Source organism: Saccopteryx leptura, chromosome X, assembly GCF_036850995.1.
Source record: "Saccopteryx leptura isolate mSacLep1 chromosome X, mSacLep1_pri_phased_curated, whole genome shotgun sequence".
Classification (NCBI taxonomy): Eukaryota; Metazoa; Chordata; class Mammalia; order Chiroptera; family Emballonuridae; genus Saccopteryx; species Saccopteryx leptura.
Window position 1 is genome coordinate 20,021,129 of NC_089516.1, and position 20,690 is coordinate 20,041,818.

General features: G+C 42.6%; 1 pseudogene; it reads right to left on the reverse strand.

Moving 5' to 3' along the window:
- Nucleotides 1–240: 240 nt before the first annotated feature.
- Nucleotides 241–16,613, reverse strand: LOC136385433 (DDB1- and CUL4-associated factor 8 pseudogene; annotated as a pseudogene).
- Nucleotides 16,614–20,690: the final 4,077 nt, after the last annotated feature.

Consider the following 20,690-nt stretch of genomic DNA (forward strand, 5'->3'; position numbering starts at 1 on the left):
GGCCCTAGATAGGGGTTTCAGGGTAGATCCTGGTCGGGGTGCCTGTAGGAGTCCATCTATCTCCCTCCTCTCACATCAAAAGATTAAATAAGGTTTAGACCAACTTATGTTTAAAAGCAATTTCACCTCTTGAAAACAACCAAAGAGAATTTTAAGCAATGCATGAGACATTTCTTCCAATAACCACACAGTTATGTGTAACTACAAACAATCTTTATTATAACATGAATTATTCTTTAACTTCAAATATTCAGTTCTAGGAGCTGGGTTCTGAGCATGGCCCCACGTAGGCAGCGCATCGGCCCCAGACAAGGTTGCTGGGGGCATGCTGGTCTGGAGAATGCTGGAGTCTGTCTTCTGTCTCCCCTCCCACTCGGCAAAGGAGAAAAAAAAGTAGAGTAAGAAATGTATCCCATTATAATGAATCCCCACCAGCCCAATCTACTCAAATTAACTAACATTATTCCATGGGTTCAGAATTATGGGAAAACCCCCAAACTATCCATTCATTCCTTGCCAGGAATTTATTTAACTACCGTTTCTTCCATTTTCTTCTCTCTCTCCCTCTCTCTGTCTGCCTCTCTGTCGTTGTGGAAGTCTCCGTGTGTATGCAGAAATATTGTGTGCTTATGCTTTATTTTACTTACTTTTAAAGAATACACACATTTCCGGTCCAGGCCAGTGGCTCAGTTCACTGAGCATCGACCTGGTGCATGGACATCCTGGGTTTGATTCCCGGTCAGGTTCCACAGGAGAAGAAACTGTTTGTTTCCCCGCCCCCCGGTTCCTCTCCACCTTCTGTCCCTTTTCCCTTCCTGCAGCCAGTGGCTCTATTAATTCCAGTGTGGCCTGGTGCGCCAAGGTCAGCTCAGGCTCTGAAAGTACCTCAGTGTCCAGCATCTTCCCCAGACAGGGTGGATGCCAGTCAGGGTGCATGCAGGATTCCACCTCGCTATCTCCTCTCCTCTCCTCTTATTTAAAATAAGTAAATACATATAATAAACACATCTCTAAAATTTTCTAGCTCACTTGAACAACTTAACAATATACTGCCAAATATGATAAAGGGTGATTGCTTCCCCAGTGTCAAAATGAGAAAGTAAATTCAGTAAGACTGTTAGTATTTTCCACCAAATTTAGGCACCTTTAGAGGCCACCCAGAAGAGAACAAAGGAAAAGAGGCAGAACTACCTGCTTATAATACCCACAGAGAAACAAGGGGTAAAGAGACAGGAGCCAAAATACCGAGTGCGAGGAAAGGAGTAAGGGAGGTAGGCTGTGAGAAAGGAAGGAAAAAAGTACAGGAAAGAGATGAACAGTGGCTTTTACTATGGAAAAGCAAAGACAAAAGGCAAATATATTAGCTGAACCAAATTTCACACTTCCAGTCCAGCCCCCTGAGGCGACATCTACCTGGGGCTGGCATGAGGCATTCAGGAGGGCAGATAATGCCCACGGTCTTGCTGCTCTTCCTCCTCGGGTTCATCTGAGGCACTGGAGGAGTCACGGGACGCTTCATCCAGGGCTCCAACTCCGGGATCGCCCATGTGGCCGTGTTGGCAGGGAGGACTACTCTGTGACGGCTCACCCATGAGCAACGACATCATGTGGCTGCCTAGCAGGAGACTGTGGCCTGATCTGTCTGCTTCTCGTCCCCACTTGTTCTTCTGAATCGCATACTTTAAGCGGTTAAGCTTCGTGGCAGCTTTAGCCGTGGGTGCCCAGATCTTGACATCACCGTCTAGGCCACTGGTTGCCATCATAGGTAGATAAGGATGGGGCTCCAGGCAGTTCACATTCCCTGACATGTCCCCCTCCAGGAACTGAACGATCTGACAGGATGATTTCTCCCAGATGAAGATGTGCCCGCCATCACTACCGCTCATCACAAACTCACTTCCGGGGCCGTAGAAGTTGACGCCTTTGACCGTGGTGCTATTTCTGTGTCCCTTATATCTCTTAACATACTGGGCTCCGTCACAGTGAGAGGGGTCAAAGAGGTAGATATCCTCATCGCTGTAACTGGCCAGGAGCTCTGTGCCGTCGTGGCTGTACGCAAGACAGGTGATACACACGTTGTAGTCACCGAAGACCAGATGATAGGGACAGAATGTCTTGAGGACTCCATTATTCTCCTTCTCATCGATTTTCCTCTGGTCGTAAATTCTTACAAACTGGTCTTTCCCACCCACAGCGAACTGGTAGATATTGGCAGGATTCACAGTGATTGTATAGAGCCCCACTTTCCTCTCATTCTCTCTGGTCACCACCACTTTGGAAGCTGGTGGGAGTTGTCTGATGTCAATGGCAAAGACCACTGCGTCTTCACCTGCCGTCAGGAACCTGAAAGGGGAGTCTGGCTCCAGAGCCAACTTGTGGCAGGCTCCCATGTGTTGAGCCACATGCTTAGAAATATTGCATCGTTGCATCGTGGTGAGGTTTGCCAGCCGCACCTGCCCATCGCGGGCACATGTGGCCAGGGTGGAATCGCTACAATTGGGAAGGAACTTGGCCTGAAACACTTTACTTCTGTGACCAGAATTAAAGGTCAGGACTGACTTCTCACGCACCCAGTCCCAAAGGACCACTGTCAGGTCATCGCTGCAACTGGCCAGCCGGGTGCCACGCTGGTTAAAGTGAACACTATTGACACAACTGTAATGGCCTGCAAGCCTCGACTGCAGGAAGAGACGCTGCACAAACGCTCTTGCCCCACAGGCCTCGTATACGAAGCAGGCACTCGAGCCCAGCTGCCTATCTCGAAGGGCAGTAAGGGCCTTCCAGCGAGGGAGAGGCAGGGCAGAGGTCTCTGAAGACACCCAGTCTTCCAGAGATTCATCCCCATCTGATAACCAGTGATAAAGCCTGGACTCCCGGCACTGTACCTGGGGCTGTTCTCCTGCTGCTCTATCTTCAGCCTCCTCGCCTTCCTCTCTTGGCACGCCATCGTCAATGTCCATTGCTTCTTCATCACCGACTTCCACGATTTCTGAGTCCATGTCTTCAATTCCCGGATCCCTTCCACGATTTCCTCTGCTGAGAAGAATGGATACACTACGGTGCCTGGGACCATGGCCATCTCGAGTCAAAGTCCAGAGCCTTGCCACCCTCCTGATCTCCTCTTCTGACCACTCAGCTCTGCCATCTCTGCCCCTCCCGCTGGCAGACATTTTGAATGATGTTAGCTGTAGCTGGATGGCAATGTGCAAAGTCTCAGAAGCCTGGAGAAGGCAGCAGGCCAGAACAGTGTGGGGGCAGGTCAGTGGTGAAGAAGGTAGGCCTAAGGGCCAGACGCCATTTAGGCTAGGCCAAAGTGGAAGAAGCAATATCCAGTTTATAAAATCGCCAACATGGGAGCAGATAACCTTCCCAACAGCACCTTCCCCACACCATCCAGGGGCACTTCCGGTAGGCCAAATCACGAGTATGGCAGCTGATGAGGTTCAAAAGACCTGTGCGTGTCCAGTATCTCGCGATGTTTGCGGCAGGCAAAGTAAAGAAGTGATATCCGACTGATCGAAGTTTCAGTATGGTGGCTGATGAGGTTCAAAAGACTTTTGTCTGTCTGGTGTCTCGGGATGTTTGGGACAGGCCGAGTTTAGAAAAGTGATATCCGGCTAATGCAATTGTGAGTTTGGGGATAACGAGGTTCAAAAGACTTGTGCCTGTCCAGTGTCTCGTGATGTTTGGGGCAGGCAAAATTCAGAAAAGTGATATCAGACTGATACAATTTTGAGTATGGCAGCTGATGAGGTTCAAAAGACTTGTGCCCATCTGGTGTCTATCGATGCTTGGGGCAGGCAGAGTTTAGAAAAGTGATATCCTCCTGATGCAAATGCGAGTATGGGGGCTGATGATGTCCAAAAGACTTCTGCCTCTCCAGTGTCTCGCGATGTTTGGGGCAAAGTTCAGAAAAGTGATATCCGACTGTTAGAATTTTGAGTATGGTGGCTGATGAGGTTCAAAAGTCTTGTGCCCATCTGGTGTCTTGGGATGTTTGGTACAGGCAGTCAGAAAAGCGATATCCGGCTGATGCAATTGTAAGTATGGGGGCTGATGAGGTTCAAGAAACTTCTTGTTTTGGTGGTATTTCACGATATTTCCGGTAGGAGTAAGTGGGAGGGTGATATCCGGCTCTTCCTACTGCTACTATGGGAGCTCATGAAGGTCTGAAGACTCCTTCCCATTTAGCATCTCATGGTATTTTTGGGTCTGCTGCCATATTGTCTCAGGTCCTGAGCCCCTATCCACACCTGTCTTCCACTGTCAGCGGATGAGATTGTGGTTTTTCGAAGTTTGAAACTTGTCACTCTTTGGGAAACATTCCTAATAAGAAAACAGGAACAAAACTGAGACTCCTTAGAAAAAACACTTATGCTAAGAATCTCAGTGTTTTGCTTGAAGCTAATGTACAGTTAGTAACTGAAAAGAAAAATGCAATGAAAGATTGCTAAGGCCCCCAGCTAATGAGTTCCTGAAATAATGAACAGTACCTTCTGCAAATCTAACAGCTTAAGGGAAACCTTGAGATCTCTCATGGGTTGAAAAGCCATAGCGCTGTCAGATAAAATACCCATTTTATCTGTCATTTAATCTGCATTTGAATCTGCATTTCAGATTTAAAACTGAAGTCTTTTTTTAGTTTGAGTTGACCCCATATATTGCATTTTACACGACTTTGAATACAAATATTTGTCTTTTTGAAATGTAAATTTAACTGTGAGGCCTCTCCTTTTATTTGTTACATGTAGCAGGCTAATTTACTGAGAAGTGTAATTTAGTCCCTCCCTGTAATCAAGGCTGAAATCAACTGGTCGATTTGATGTGGACATTGAAATGAGTAACTGCTTCACCAATTTGAAACAGAAACACAACTTTTCTCCCCTCCCCCCAGATATACTAGGTATTGATTTGAGATGTGTTCAGTTTAAGATACTTAGGGAACACCAACCTAGTTTTTTGAAAAGGAGAACCTCTTCTGTGATATGATGGAACTATAAAAATATTTAACATAAATCACAAAATATGTAAGAGGTTTGGGAGTGCAGGCTTTTAGGAGGACAAGAAATATCATCAGAGACACTTAATTGTGGGAACTTCAGACTTTTCCAAATGAAATATCCTGGGCAATGTCAGTAAGTTTTCGAAGTGCTACAGTAAACTGCTGACAAGAATGTGGAAACAAGATTTCCCCCAGAGTAATTGCAAAATCAATGCAAAGTTGATTAAACTTACAAGTAAGAAGTCTAAAGAGAGAGAACGGTTCCAAGGCTAAGAGTAATGGAAAGACACATAAAAGTATATTCATAGTGAGGTGTAAAGAATAACTCAGCAACCTGAAAAAACAACATCTGAAAGCCTAACAAAGGTAATACGGGAAAATAAATTAGCATACATTCTGTAAGGGAATGATGGGCAAAAATGAGGATAAAGTAATTAAAATCACATACAGCAATATGAGTGAATTTTAACACAATGATGAATAAAACACAAGTGAAAGAAGAACAGTGGATAAGTTCGTTTCATTTTTATGTAGATCTTTATAGTTCTTGTATGCGATAACTACTTTAAAATGCAAGGAAATAATTAACTCAAATTTCAGGATAGTTTTTAGAAGGATAGGAGGATGTTAATATTGGCAGGGAGAACACATAAACTCTTTGTTATATAGGTATATAAATACAGTTTACCCTACATACAGGTAATTTGTTTTTGTTTTTACTATTAGTGCTCAACTTATACACTCATAGACCCGTTCCAATGTGTGATGCACTGCACAGTAGGTTTTTTAAAAGACCGTGTTCATTGACAAGGAGTTTGGCTCAGTCATATACCAGAAAAACAAAAACAAAGAAAAAAGTCAGGAATCTAGAGGATTAAACCATATTATGCCCATCCTGGCATTGTCAAGAAGAGGCATCTTTATTAATTGGATTTGGAAATATGTATAATCCCATTGCAAGGAACAGATGCACTGAAAGAGGTTGAATCAGGTTATTTAAATCTAATTCTATTGTATTAGTTTGCGGGATTTTTTACACGCTAATTAAGCAAACTGAGTATGAATTGTTTTTTTCATTTAAGTTTGTATTTAAGTTAGTTAATCCATTTGGTATATTACCATTGCATTTCATTCACCCATTCATTTATTCACATATTTATTTAGAGCTTCAAAATAAACACTATGTGCTCTTGAAGGTCCTTATAGTACAGTGGTGACTAAAAGTGGCAATCCTTTCATTCCAGTGGGAAAACAGTAGACAAGTCAATACATAGATCACATGGGGCAGTGATGACCAGTACGGAGAGAAATAAAGGTGTGTAAATAGATATAGAGAGGAGGTTGTTATTTTAGATAATGTGTTCAAAGAAGGTCTCAATCACAGGCTGGCACTTAAGCAGAGGATTGAAAGAAAAGAAAAGTGGGCATGCAACTACCTAGGACAAGAAGGTCCCTTATACAGCGACACTGAGTGCAAAAGCTCTAAAATAGTAGTACAATATGAGTGCCATTGGGCAAAGGTGGATTAAGGTCAGTTGAGGCCCCGGGTGTAGAAAAAAATATTAGGCCCTGTTGGTCAAATAAGTTTGTAAATATGATATTTATGTTTGCTTGCTTATAGTTTGCATTGGGTGTGGGTGACAGGCTGTAAGCAGTCAGGGTCGTTATAGCCTAAAGCTTAGTGTGTTTTTTTTTTTTGTTTGTTTGTTTTCTTTTGTACTTTTCTGAAGCCGGAAACAGGGAGAGACAGTCAGACAGAGTCCCGCATGCGCCCGACCGGGATCCACCCGGCACGCCCACCAGGGGGGCGACAATCTGCCACCAGGGGGCGATGCTCTGCCCCACTGGGGCGTCGCTCCGTTGCGACCAGAGCCACTCTAGCGCCTGGGGCAGAGGCCAAGGAGCCATCCCCAGCGCCCGGGCCATCCCCGCTCCAATGGAGCCTCGGCTGCGGGAGGGGAAGAGAGAGACAGAGAGGAAAGAGAGGGGGAGGGGTGGAGAAGCAGATGGGCACCTCTCCTGTGTGCCTTGGCCGGGAATCAAACCCGGGACTTCAGCACGCCAGGCTGATGCTCCACCACTGAGCCAACCGGCCAGGGCCACCTAAAGCTTAGTTTTAAGAGTAAATTTTCCCCACACCCTTGAATGTTGCATGATAGGGGGTGGTACACTCTTATGAGGAATCCCGTTTATGCCTTAGATAAGTGACCTTGTATGAGAGACTTCTGTGTTTGTATATTGGGTTAAAGCTTTTGATTTCTACACTATAAAATGGGACAGAGGAGCCCATGCAGGAAGAGAGCAGAGAAAGGCCACATGGAGGAGAGGAGAAGCAGCCAAGATGGCAGAGTGCTGAAGGAAAAGCCAGTTTGTGCAGAGTGTTTGCAGAGAGAAGGAGAGGAGGAACAGAGGTGAATAAGGCTGGTGAGGTAGAAACCTTTGATTCTAGGAAACTCGAAAAAGACAGTGCTTTGGGAGCTCTGAATGCAAAGGGAAGTGTCTTCCCACTGTGTGCATTTCTAGCCCGCCAGGTGCAAGTTAGGATTAAAACTAAATGGCCAATAGTTCTTGGCTTTGTTGTTTCATTACCATCTGTCCGAATCACATGCAAACCTGCAAAGGCCAGGCAGCTGTGATGGTGGCCGTGGCTACTGGTTTAAAAAGTCCCTTAAAAAAAGAAAAAATACAGGGAAAATAAAAATATATGTTAACCATATTTTTAAATAAATAAATATATTATGTACTATTAATGTTAAAATTGCACATATGAAACCAAACTTGGTGTCAATAGAAACAAGTATAGAGTTGGGGTTTTGCAGGTCCCTTCAGAAGTCAGGGACCAGGGTGCCGTCCCGGTGCGTCCTTCTTAAATCTGCCTCTGCCTATGGCCTACAGGGAGGCCACTGTGACTGAAACCCCGCAAGTATGCATGACGGACAGTGTCCAACAATGGGATTAGAAGCAAAGGCTGACTGAACAGAACCTTGTTTCTAATCATCAGGAATTTTTATTTTCATTTCATCCTGTGTACAGTGAAAAACCTTTAGAGACTTGTAAGCAGGGGGTGGCATTATCTGGCTTCCTTTTATGAAGATGACACTGGCTGCTCTGTGGAGAATTGAATGGGAAGGGGAGAGTATGTGGAAATACTGAGCCATTGTTCTAATGCAGGTGAGAAATCAAGGTCCTGAAACTAGCACAAGGATAGTACAGGTGGTGGAAACCGGCTAGCTTTGGAATATGACTTGAAAATGGAAGTTACAATGTTTACACATAAGTTGAATATGAGTGTGAAACTACAGGGAAGAAACTCAAATCCCGTGGGCAATATGAAGCAGTTGCTAAGTACGATTTTTACACAGCTAAGAGAAGGCTGTAGGAAAATCCATAGGGAAAGGTCAGGAAATCAGGGCTCTTTTAAACAGGAAGACATTATACCTCTAGGCATATAGGTGGGGAAGAGAGAGTGCAGTTATCACAAACCTGACACAGAAAAGGCAATGTGGAGAGAGAGGTCTGACAGGAGCTATCATTGGCCACCGTCAGTGAGGTCAGAAGGAGGAAGCCAGGAAGACAAATTCCCAAATGTCTTCTCCTCCCTCTGCTCTCCTGCGGTACTTCCACTGAGTAATGTGAGGAAGGTCCAATTTTGTGTCTTCTCACTTTACTGAATTTACTAGTTCTATTAGGTGTGTGTGTGTGTAGTCTTTAGAATTTTCCATTCATAAGATTGTCACCTGCAAACAACTAATTTTATTTTTCCCTTTCCAATTCAGATGTCATTTCTTTATATTATTCTTGCCTAATTTCCCTGGCTAGTTCTAATACTGTGTAGCATAGAAGTGTCAGGAGCAGGCATTTTTGCTTTTTCCCTCATCTGGAAGGAAAAGCTTTCAGTTTTTCACTGTTTAGTATGATGTTATAGCTGTGAGCTTGTCTTATATGACTTGTATTATGTTGAGACAACTTCTTTCTATAACTAGTTTATTAAGAAATATTTTCATGAAAAGGTAAAGGATTTTGTCACTTTTTTTTGCAGTTATTGTGATAGTGGTGTGATTTTTTCCCCCCTTCATTCTGTTAATTTGTGTATCCCCTTGATTGGCTTCTTCTGTTGAACCATTTTTACATCCCAGAGTTACACCCCATATGCTCATGCTTTATTTTTCTTTTAATGTGCTACTGAACTTTTTTTGCCATCTTTTTATTGAGGCTTTTCATTTTTATACTCATCAGGTATATTGGTCTACAGGTTTTTGTGTATCTTCTTATTTTGGATTCAGGGTAACTAACAATGAAGGAAATTAAGAAAAGGAAATTAAGAAAAGATTCTCATTTACAAAAGCTCCTCAAAACATAAAATACAGAAGTATGAACTTAACCAAGGGACAAAAAGACGTGTACAATGACAACTACCAAACATTGATGAAAGAAATTAAAGAAGACTCAAGTTAATGGAAATGTCCACACTATTGAAGGTGATCTATGTTACATCCCAGGAGACAGACCACAGCAAAATCAAAGTTTTATTGCAAACCTGCGCAGGGACTGCAGGCAACCCACGCAAGGGAACACTGCAGCTCTGAGCTTCTAAAATGGCTCCTTTTTATAGAGTGGCTATCTAGGCTGAGCAAGCAAGCAATGCCTACAAGGGCGGGAGGGGTGCGGTTAGCTGACCTCATTCTTGCCTAAGTCTCTAGGGTAGGGGCTTCCTTGATCTGGGTGCTTAGAGTTCAGTGGAAAATATTGCTACATTTCTAACGGTTGTTTATCTTTTTTCCTCCAGCCATGTACTGGATGTACTCAGTTTTCATGGCTGGTGGCTTGCACCGCTTGTCCTAAGATGTCACATTCCCGTTTTGTTGTTACTAGTTCAAATAATTGAACTTTGCTCATCCGAACCGGGTATAATCTGGTAAGGCTGAGCTAAAACCATAAGTCTTACAGTATCTATTCTTTCTCGAACAAATGCTGTGGTGCAACCGCAACAAAGTGGAACTGGACCCTAAACTGATGTAATCAATTTGGGTTTTATACACTGGCTAGTGATCAGCCTACTACGCCTCTCACAATGGTCAGCGATGAGCTCAGGGGGAGAGGGGTATTTATAGGCGAAATCTACAAGGTTACAATGTTTTCAGTACGTTTGTACAATATCTTTGCAAAAGCACACAAGCACACACTGTTCTAAGATAATAAACTACTTTCCTGCAATATCTGAAGGCCTGATACACAAGGAACGTATCCTGCCTTTGCTAGCAAGATTAGATTTGCTGAGGCTCATGAGAATTTTCTACTTTAGCTGTAGCTATAAGCTAATTGGGTCAGGGGTCCTCCCTAGTATGTGCTGGCACGCTGATAGTGTGCCCGTAGTACTACAAGCTTTACGGCTTGAATTCTCTTTTGTACATACTGCGTGAGGTAGTTGATAATACACGAGCCAATGGTGACCCCCCCTACTATAAGTAAAACGAGGGGTCCGTTAAGAGCAATAAGTAACATAGTGAGCCAAGGGGATGAAGAGAATAAATTCTCATACTAATTTCTTTCTGCCTTGTATTTTTCTTCTCTGTACTAACTTCTTACAATTTGCACAAACCTTCTGCAACTTACATAAACCTTTAATTTTTATGAACTTTCTTATCTATTCAGAAATAACTGGCTTTATAATAACTTACTTTCTCCCTTTTTTGTTCTAAAGTATTTCTATACCTTATACCTTTTATTACCGAAACTACAATTTCCTTTCAGTTAGAACTCTTAATTTTAAAAATCTTAACCTTTACATTTAGTGACAACTAAGCTGGCAATAAGTAATTTTCTTTAAAGTATACTTCCTCTTGGAGGTGTCCTCCCTCTAAGTAGCTAGTATTTATAGGTTAAGTGTAAGTACACATATATTTTTCATTATCTTGTAGCTTCCCTTCTAACTAAAGGACTTATAGTAGTGCATGTATTAACTTTTAAGACAACTTATTCTGGCTTTCCTTTGACCTTAGTTCCCCTCCCTCCCTAAAGTCTAATTAAAAGGAGGTCCTTAGTGAGTTTCTCTAGGCATTAGCCATGCGTAGACCAGTCAACTTCTGGTTTGTGGCTGAAGCAGGGCATGCTGTCCTTCTCAGGGTCAGCTTACAAGGGTTGGTGGAGTCAGTCTCCACTGTCTACAAGGGTGTCTCTGCTGGGACTGCAAGCTTCAGCTGGCTGCGGTGGACCCAGGCAGGTATGCCTTCTACCTTGGCAGTAGTGGGAGTGATCAGGGTCATGGTGTGTGGACCCGTTTACGTGGGAGTCAGTCCTTGGGTGGTGTACTTCTTTACCTAGACTGAGTCTGTAGGCTGGAAGGGATGTATTAGGTCTTCTGGCAGTGCTGGAATCACTTCCCGGACAGTCTTTTGGACAGCCTGCTGAGTAATCTGTAGACCCTGTAAAACCCAGGGGTCCCCAAACTTTTTACACAGGAGGCCAGTTCACTGTCCCTCAAACTGTTGGAGGGCTGCTACACACAGTACTCCAGTACACTGACTACTAATGAAAGAGGTGCCCCTTCCGGAAGTGCAGCAGGGGCCAGATAAATGGCCTCAGGGGGCCGTAGTTTGGGGACACCTACTGTAAGTACTTAAAGAAGGGGTGGTTATTTAATTTAGTTGTTTTATTTCCTCTCTGAGTTTTGGTAGGAAGGGAGGGAGTCTTCTAAACATTGTCTCAAAAGGAGTGAATTTTTCCCTGTAGAGGGTGTACTTCGCCCTAAGGAGGGCTAAGGGGAGTAAGGTGGGCTACTTTCTACCGGTTTAAAACAAGTTTAGAGTTTCCTTTAAGATCCGATTCATGTTTTCTACCTGTCAATTACTTTAGTAAAATCTATTTCTAAATGTTCACCTGGGAAAGTTCTCTCTCTGTTTCTCTTTATAATTTATTTACTTTGCTCAATATTTATTTGGGTACAGACTGAACACTTAGAAATTATGCTTTCTCTATTAGATTCTAAGTCTGACTTTTCTAATTGGTTGTAAAAAAAACCAAAAACCTTTGGCAACCTGGGTTCTAGAAAAGTTACTAAAATTTCCTAAAACCCTACTGGTTTTAGGGCTACCTTATTGGTAGCATCATCAGCTGCTTGCTTGGTTTTTCTTGAGAGTTTCCATGGAGTCCTCCTCTCTAGGTGGCCTGGACAGTGGATGATGACCACTACTTCAGGAGAGCAGTCTCCTGTATTCTCCAGGGTGAGAGTTTGAGCCTCACCTTTGCTGGTTCTTAAGCCTTCTCCTGATGGCCCCTCTTCGACTGTGTCTGTCTTAGGTTGTTCCTGCCTTTAGGAATCTTACCCGTCTTTGGCTAACCAGCCATCTTAGGGGCCAGAGTTATTTATGGCCATGAGAGTGAGGGAGGAGCAACGTCCCTTCTAAAATGCTTAGTTTTAGCAGCTGATGTTTCTACCTAATGAAAAACTTATAATACATTTCTTTTCTAATTCCTAGAGCTGAATGCTATGTAAAGGCTAAGTTGACTGCCTTAGTATCTTCTGGCTCCTCTAAGTCTAGGGGTGTATAGACTCTGTAAGCTTTCTATAGTGTAAGAAAGCTGTGGAAGTCTTCTGAGGATCCTGAATAACTTCTGACACCTTAGATAAACTTATGGTTTTTCTGAGTATCTTCTCTGATCTAGGCTAACAGAAACTGGTGGAAAGTGTCTAAAAATTTCTTCACTTGCTTGGGTGGTGGGGTCCCGCTTAGGCTAGGCAATTAGAAACATTTTCTCAAGGTAGTCTCAGTTGTTGTAAGTGGGGCAGCCTATGTATAGTACAGATTTCTAACAGTCCTGTTCAGGCTTGAGGCTCCTCTGAGAAAAGGGGGTTCTGAGCTTTCTAATTCTGTAGGCTACTTGGAAAAAAGAATTTAAACTATTTCTTATTTTCTCCTGTCTTGACTATCAGCTGTAATTGAACTATTGTTCTTATGCTACCTTAAATCAGCACCCTGCCCTTTAACTCGGTTGGAACTATGAGGGCTCTAATCTATGACATTTCTATAGGAAATATTAAGTAAAACCTGAGCAGTTTCACCTCTGCACTTTTCCTAATGTACTTATTTACTTAGCTGATTAACAATTGCAGTTTGATAGGGTGGTAAATCAGGTGGAGGTTCAGGATTATGTCTCTAGAGTTCTCTTTTCTACCTATTATGTTAAGAATTCTTCTATTAAGCTAATCAATAGTAATATTTGTTATTCTGGGTTTTGTGGCCTAACATTGAACAATTAACAATTACTGAATTATTACATGTCCCCTAATATTTAAACTAAAATTTTAACATCACAGGCTATGAAATAGCAAATGAAAAGGAGAATTAACAAAAGACTGTTGAAATAACATATACATTTCTAACATAGAAAATGTTTTTTACAACAACAGATCCTTGGTACAAAAAGGAAGTCTTTGTATTTGACAGACTATACAATTCTATATGCTTTATTATTAGTACAAATTTAGTACGATTCACAATAAGAGATTATAAACTACTATCCCTAATGAACTACTGATTTTCAGAGAAAAATAAGGAATGGTCAAAATGTAGTTACTATTTTGTGGCTTCCCAGCTGGCAAAGAGATGCTAACCCTCTTTTTGACCTATAGAGCTTTACAACATTAAGTCATTATAAGGGTCGGGGTAGTAAACTAAAAAAACACACAATTTTATAAACTTATTTTCTTAACAGTGGGGTATTCTAGTTTACTTAAGGTCCTCAATTTCCTCAGGGACATAGTAACCCTATAATTCCCTGAAGACCCTTTTCTTATAATTCTTGACTATTATGGCTAAAGCAGTGGGTTTAGAAGGGGCCATATTCCCTAAATCTTCTCCTCTGGTCTGGCTCCACATGGAGGCGGAGATTTCCCGGAGCCAAAGCAGAGGAGGGCAGGGGCTGTAGCAAGGTAATGATAGCCTCTAGCTTACTGCGCTGTTATTTTTTGCCTGACCAAGCAGTGGCTCAGCCCTTGAGCTAAGAAAGAGGTTTCTTTGTTATATACACTATAAGGGAATCAGTCAGGGTGCCTGGGATTCCTGGTGCCCAAGGGGGAGGGCAGGTGCCCGAAACTGTGAGGGGAGCCTGCTGCTTCTCCTGCAGCCAGCTGCAGCCTGGCTGTCTTTTCTTTCTCTACCTCTGCTGCCGTACTGGGCTGCATACTGACCATGCCACCTGCCTGCGGGTGGGTGCTGGTGATAGTACGCTAGACTCTCTATGTTTTCTATGGGTCTAGCAATTCTTGGTTTGGCCAGTCTGCTCTTAAGTTGGCCATTTTAATCTACAGAGAGTTCTCAATGTATCTTCTTAATATTAATTCTTACCCTTTATTTTCTAAATGGGTAAAATTTCTTTGGGTTAGTAGGTGAATATCTGAATATCTGAAACTAGTTTCTACTCTATACTTCCTCTAGCACTCTCTTAGGTCTTTAGTTAGTTCCTATAATTTGTGGGCTTCCCATCAATGGACAGTGTTACTATGGGTTCCTGGGGGCCTAATGGTATGGAACCCCGGCCCCTTCAGTCTTGATCCTCGAAGAGGACCTGTCCCTTCTTCTCCTTTAGCTTAGGACACTCATTTTTCCAATGCCCGGTCTCCTTGCAATAAGCACATTGATTCTTGTCTAGAGGCGGTCTACTATTCTGCCCTTTCCTTTGTGGCTTTCCTTTAGCGGGTTTCTTTTGTTGGGCTGCGATTAGTATTTTTGTCACCTTTTCCACACCTCATATCTCTGGATCCTCCCTGTTCATATAAACTTTCTGACTAACTTCTAAAAGCTTGCTTCTATTTTCTCCTTCAAATCCTTCTAACTTTTGTAACTTCTTTCTAATGTCTGGGGCCGCTTGGGAGGCAAAGGCTACGTTTATGAGCCTCCTATTCTCTGGGGCATCCAGGTCTAATGGAGTATATGTTCTATGGGCTTCTAAAAGCCTTTCAAGGAAAGCCGAAGGAGATTCATCCTTTCCCTGGATGATTTCGCTGACTCTACTAAAATTAGTTGGCTTCCTTGCTGCTGCCTGGAGACCCCTGAGCAGGAAATCATGATACTTGCGTAAAACCTCCTGTCCCCTAGAAGTGTTGGGGTCCCAGTCAGGGGGGGGGGGTCAAAGGGAGAACTTCCTCTAATTCTTGCCTTCGACTAAAGCTATGTAGATCTCCACCCCCTAATGCTGCTTTAGCAGCCTCTTGGTAGATTCTTTCTCTTTCCTCAGAAGTGACGAGAGTATAAAGAACCTGTTGACAATCATCCCAAGTAGGACGATGAGTACGGAAAATGGTTTCAAGAAGAGAAATTAGACACTGGGGTTTCTCTGAAAATGGGGGGTTCTGATGTTTCCAATTATATAAATCACTAGTAGAGAAGGGGACATAAATTAATCTAGCTGGGCCCCTAGGATCCCCCCCCCCTGCAGCTTCTCGGAGGGGAAACAAATGTGCCAGCTTTGGAGCTGGTGGCATACTAGGATGACCATAATTGGCCCCTGTACGGGTATGGGGTGGGCTTTCCCAAGAGGGGGCCAGTCTAGGTTGTGGGTTTGCTGTGGGGGGGTAGCCCCATGGCTTTAGGCAGGTCCTCGGCTTGCTCTGGATATGGAGGAGGAATGGGATCTAGTAAGGACTCAGCGGCCCCTGGATCTTCTTGTATTACTGGATAAAGTCTACGGGCAGGCTGTGGCTGTTGTCTCAAAGTTTCTTGTTTTTGGGAGGGAAGCCTCCCTTTGCCTTTGTTTGGGGTTGCCAATAGGACAGCTTTTCCTCCTGCCCGGACTTTATCTCCCTTAATATAGTTCTTAAAAAAATTCTTAACGTAACCTGGTCTTCCCGTGGTTATTTCAATCCACACACATCCACACATCTATATATGGCATCAGGTCAGGGTGCGGGACCCGATAGACATTTGCCCTGACAGCAAAGAGTGTGAGTAAATTGAAAGTGTCCTCCAAGGGCCACCCTACACCAAAGGTTGGCCATTCTAGTTCACAAAGAGTCTGCAATGTGGCGGAATCAACAGGAGTCCCATAGTCTCGTGCCCTGCGTGAGAAATCAGAAAAGTTATCAAGCAAGCACTGAAGAGGCGTTAGGGCAGTAGATTGCCCCTGACCCGTGGCCCTTGACTCTTGAAGGAATCCTGTGAGGAAGCAATGGGCGAAGCAGACAAACAAACCAAATATGCACACGAAACAAATAAAACTTCTAAACCAAAACCAAAGGGAGGAGGCAGCGTCCTGCATTCCTCTACCAACCAGGTGGGGAGAAATCAAGTGGCATCCCGCCTGCTCCACTACACCCTTTTCTAACCAGAGCTCTGTTTCCAAATATTCAAAAAGGAAGCTTCCTTACCAAACAGTCTCCAGACTCCAAATGTTTCGAATCAGCCAAAATCAGTTTTCAAACTGCAACTGCCGTAGGCTGGCCAGCTACCAACGTCTGCTGCAGCCCACTCCGTGAGGAGGGGTCTTACACAGCCAATCTCGCTGGAACGTCCATATGTTACATCCCAGGAGACAGACTACAGCAAACCCAAAGTGAATTTTATAAGTTTTATTGCAAACCTGCGCAGGGACTGCAGGCAACCCACGCAAGGGAACACTGCAGCCCCGAGCTTCTAAAATGTCTCCTTTTTATAGGGTGGCTATCTAGGCTGAGCAAGCAAGCAACGTTTACAAGGGTGGGAGAGGTGCGATTAGCTGACCTTGTTCTTGGCTAAGTCTCTAGAGTAGGGGCTTCTTTGATCTGGGTACATAGAGTTCAGTGGAAAATATTGCTACATTTCTAACGGTTGTTTATCTTTTTTCCTCCAGCCATGTACTGGCTGTACTCAGTTTTCATGGCTGGTGGCCTGCACCACTTGTCCTAAGATGTCACAGTTATGTAGGTATATAAATATAGTTTACCCTACATATAGGTAATGTGTTTTTGTTTTTACTATTAGTGCTTGACCTATACACTCATAGACCCATTCCTATGTATGATGCACTGCACAGTAGGCTTTTTAACAGACCGTGTTCATTGACAAGGGGTCTGGCTCAGTCATATACCACAAAAACAAAAACAAAGAAAAAAGTCAGGAATCTAGAGGATTAAACCATATTATGCCCATCCTGACATGGTCCAGAACAGGCATGTTTATTAATGGATTTGGAAATATGTATAATCCCATTGCAAGGAACAGATGCACTGAAAGAGGTTGAATCAGGTTATTTTAATCTAATTCTATTGTATTAGTTTGCATTTTTTTACATGGTAATTAAGCAAACTGAGTATGAATTGGTTTTTCATTTAAGTTTGTATTTAAGTTAGTTAATCCATTTGGTATATTACCATTCCATTTCATTCACCCATTCATTTATTCACATATTTACTTAGAGCTTCAAAATAAACACTATGTGCTCTTGAAGGTCCTTATAGCACAGTGGTGACTAAAGTGGCAATCCTTTCATTCCAGTGGGAAAACAGTAGACAAGTCAATACATAGATCAATTGGGGCAGTGATGACCAGTACGGAGAGAAATAAAGGTGTGTAAATAGATATAGAGAGGAGGTTGTTATTTTAGATAATGTATTCAAAGCAGGTCTCAATCACAGGCTGGCACTGAAGCAGAGGGTTGAAAGAAAAGAGAAGTGTGGCATGCATCTACCTAGGACAAGAAGGTCCCTTATACAGCGACACTGAGTGCAAAAGCTCTAAAATAGTAGTACAATATGAGTGCCATTGGGCAAAGGCGGATTAAGGTCAGTTGAGGCCCTGGGTGTAGAAAAAATATTAGGCCCTGTTGGTCAAATAAGTTTCTAAATATGATATATATATATATATATATATATATATATATATATATATTATTATTTTTTTTTTTTTTTTTTTTTTTTTGCTTGCTTATAGTTTGCATTGGGTGTGGGGGACAGGCTGTAAGCAGGCAGGGTCATTATGCCCTAAGGCTTAGTTTTAAGAGTAAGTTTTCCCCACACCCTTGAATGTTGCATGATAGGGGGTGGTACACTCTTGTGAGGAATCTCGTTTATGCCTTAGATAAGTGATCTTGTATGAGAGACTTCCGTGTTTGTATATTGGGTTAAAGCTTTTGATTTCTACACTATAAAATGGGGCAGAGGAGCCCATGCAGGAAGAGAGCAGAGAAAGGCCACATGGAGGAGAGGAGAAGCAGCCAAGATGGCAGAGTGCTGAAGGAAAAGCCAGTTTGTGCAGAGTGTTTGCAGAGAGAAGGAGAGGAGGAACAGAGGTGAATAAGGCTGGTGAGGTAGAAACCTTTGATTCTAGGAAACTCGGATAAGACAGTGCTTTGGGAGCTCTGAGTGGAAAGGGAAGTGTCTTCCCACTGTGTGCATTTCTAGCCCGCCAGGTGCAAGTTAGGATTAAAACTAAATGCCCAACAGTTCTTGGCTTTGTTGTTTCATTACCGTCTGTCCGAATCAAATGCAAACCTGCAGAGGCCAGATGGCTGTGATGGTGGCCATGGCTACTGGCTTTACAGGCCCCTTAAAAATAGAAAAAATACAGGGAAAATAAAAATATATGTTAATCATATTTTTAAATAAAGATATTATGTACTATTAATGTTAAAATTGCACATATGAAACCAAACTTGGTGTCAATAGAAACAAGTATAGAGTTGGGGTTTTGCAGGGCCCTTCAGAAGTCAGGGACCAGAGTGCCCTCCCGGTGTGTCCTTCTTAAATCTGCCTCTGCCTATGGCCTACAGGGAGGCCACTGTGACTGAAACCCTGCAAGTATGCATGACGGACAGTGTCCAACAATGGGATTAGGAGAAGCAAAGGCTGACTGAACAGAACCTTGTTTCTAATCATCAGGAATTTTTATTTTCATTTCATCCTGTGTACAGTGAAAAACCTTTAGAGACTTGTAAGCAGGGGGTGGCATTATCTGGCTTTCTTTTATGAAGATGACACTGGCTGCTCTGTGGAGAATTGAATTTGAAGGGGAGTGTGGAAATACTGAGCCATTGTTCTAATGCAGGTGAGAAATCAAGGTCCTGAAACTAGCACAAGGATAGTACAGGTGGTGGAAACCGGCTAGCTTTGGAATATGACTTGAAAATGGAAGTTACAATGTTTCACATAAGTTGAATATGAGTGTGAAACTACAGGGAAGAAACTCAAATCCCATGGTCAATATGAAACAGTTCCTAAGTGAGATTTTTACAGAGCTAAGAGAAGCCTGTAGGAAAATCCGTAGGGAAAGGTCAGGAAATCAGGGCTCTTCTAAACAGGAAGACGTTATAACTCTAGGCATATATAACAGGTGGGGAAGAGAGAGTGCAGTTATCACAAACCTGACACGGAAAGGGCAATGTGGAGAGAGAGGCCTGACAGGAGCTATCATTGGCCACCGTCAGTGAGGTCAGAAGGAGGAAGCCAGGAAGACAAATTCCCAAATGTCTTCTCCTCCCTCTGCTCTCCTGCAGTACTTCCCCTGAGTAATGTGAGAAAGGTCCAATTTTGTGTCTTCTCACTTTACTGAATTTACTAGTTCTATTAGGTGTGTGTGTGTGTAGTCTTTAGAATTTTCCATTCATAAGATTGTCACCTGCAAACAACTAATTTTATTTTTCCCTTTCCAATTTAGATATCGTTTCTTTATATTATTTTGCCTAATTTCCCTGGCTAGTTCTAATACTGTGTAGCATAGAAGTGTCAGGAGCAGGCATTTTTGCTTTTTCCCTCATCTGGAAGGAAAAGCTTTCAGTTTTTCACTGTTTAGTATGATGTTATAGCTGTGAGCTTGTCTTATATGACCTGTAGTATGTTGAGACAACTTCTTTCTATAACTAGTTTATTAAGAAATGTTTTCATGGAAAGGTAAAGGATTTTGTCACTTTTTTTTGCAGTTATTGTGATGGTATGATTTTTTTTTTACCCTTCATTCTGTTAATATGTTGTATCCCCTTGTTTGGCTTCTTCTGTTGAACCATCTTTGCATCCCAGAGGTACACCCCATATGCTCATGCTGTATTTTTCTTTTAATGTGCTACTGAACTTTTTTTGCTAACTTTTTGTTGAGGTTTTTCATTTTTATACTCATCAGGTATATTGGTCTACAGGTTTTTGTGTATCTTCTTATTTTGGATTCAGGGTAACTAATAATGAAGGAAATTAAGAAAAGATTCTCATTTACAAAAGCTCCTCAAAATATGAAATACTGCTTGACCTGTGGTGGTACAGTGGATAAAGCATTGACCTGGAAATGCTGAGGTTGCTGATTCGAAACCCTGGGCTTGCCTGGTCAAGGCGCATATGGGAGTTGATGCTTCCAGCTCTTCTCCCCTTTTTTCTCTCTGTCTCTTCTCTCTCTCCCTCTCTGTCTCTCTCTCTCCCTCTCGCTCTCCTCTCCAAAAATGAATAAAAAACCCCAAAAAAACCCATAAAATACTTAAGTATGAACTTAACCAAGGGACAAAAAGACGTGTACAATGACAATTTTTAAACATTGATGAAAGAAATTAAAGAAGACACAAGTTAATGGAAATGTCCACACTATTCAAGGGGATCTAGAGATTGAATCCATATCTTTTCAGAATGGGGAATGCAGTCAAGATAATCCTTTTTAAGACTGGATTACCACTGGCTGTAATATGCTAGGGACAATGATTTAGTAGTAAGGGTAGAAAACTGATAGTGAAAGGGAGATAG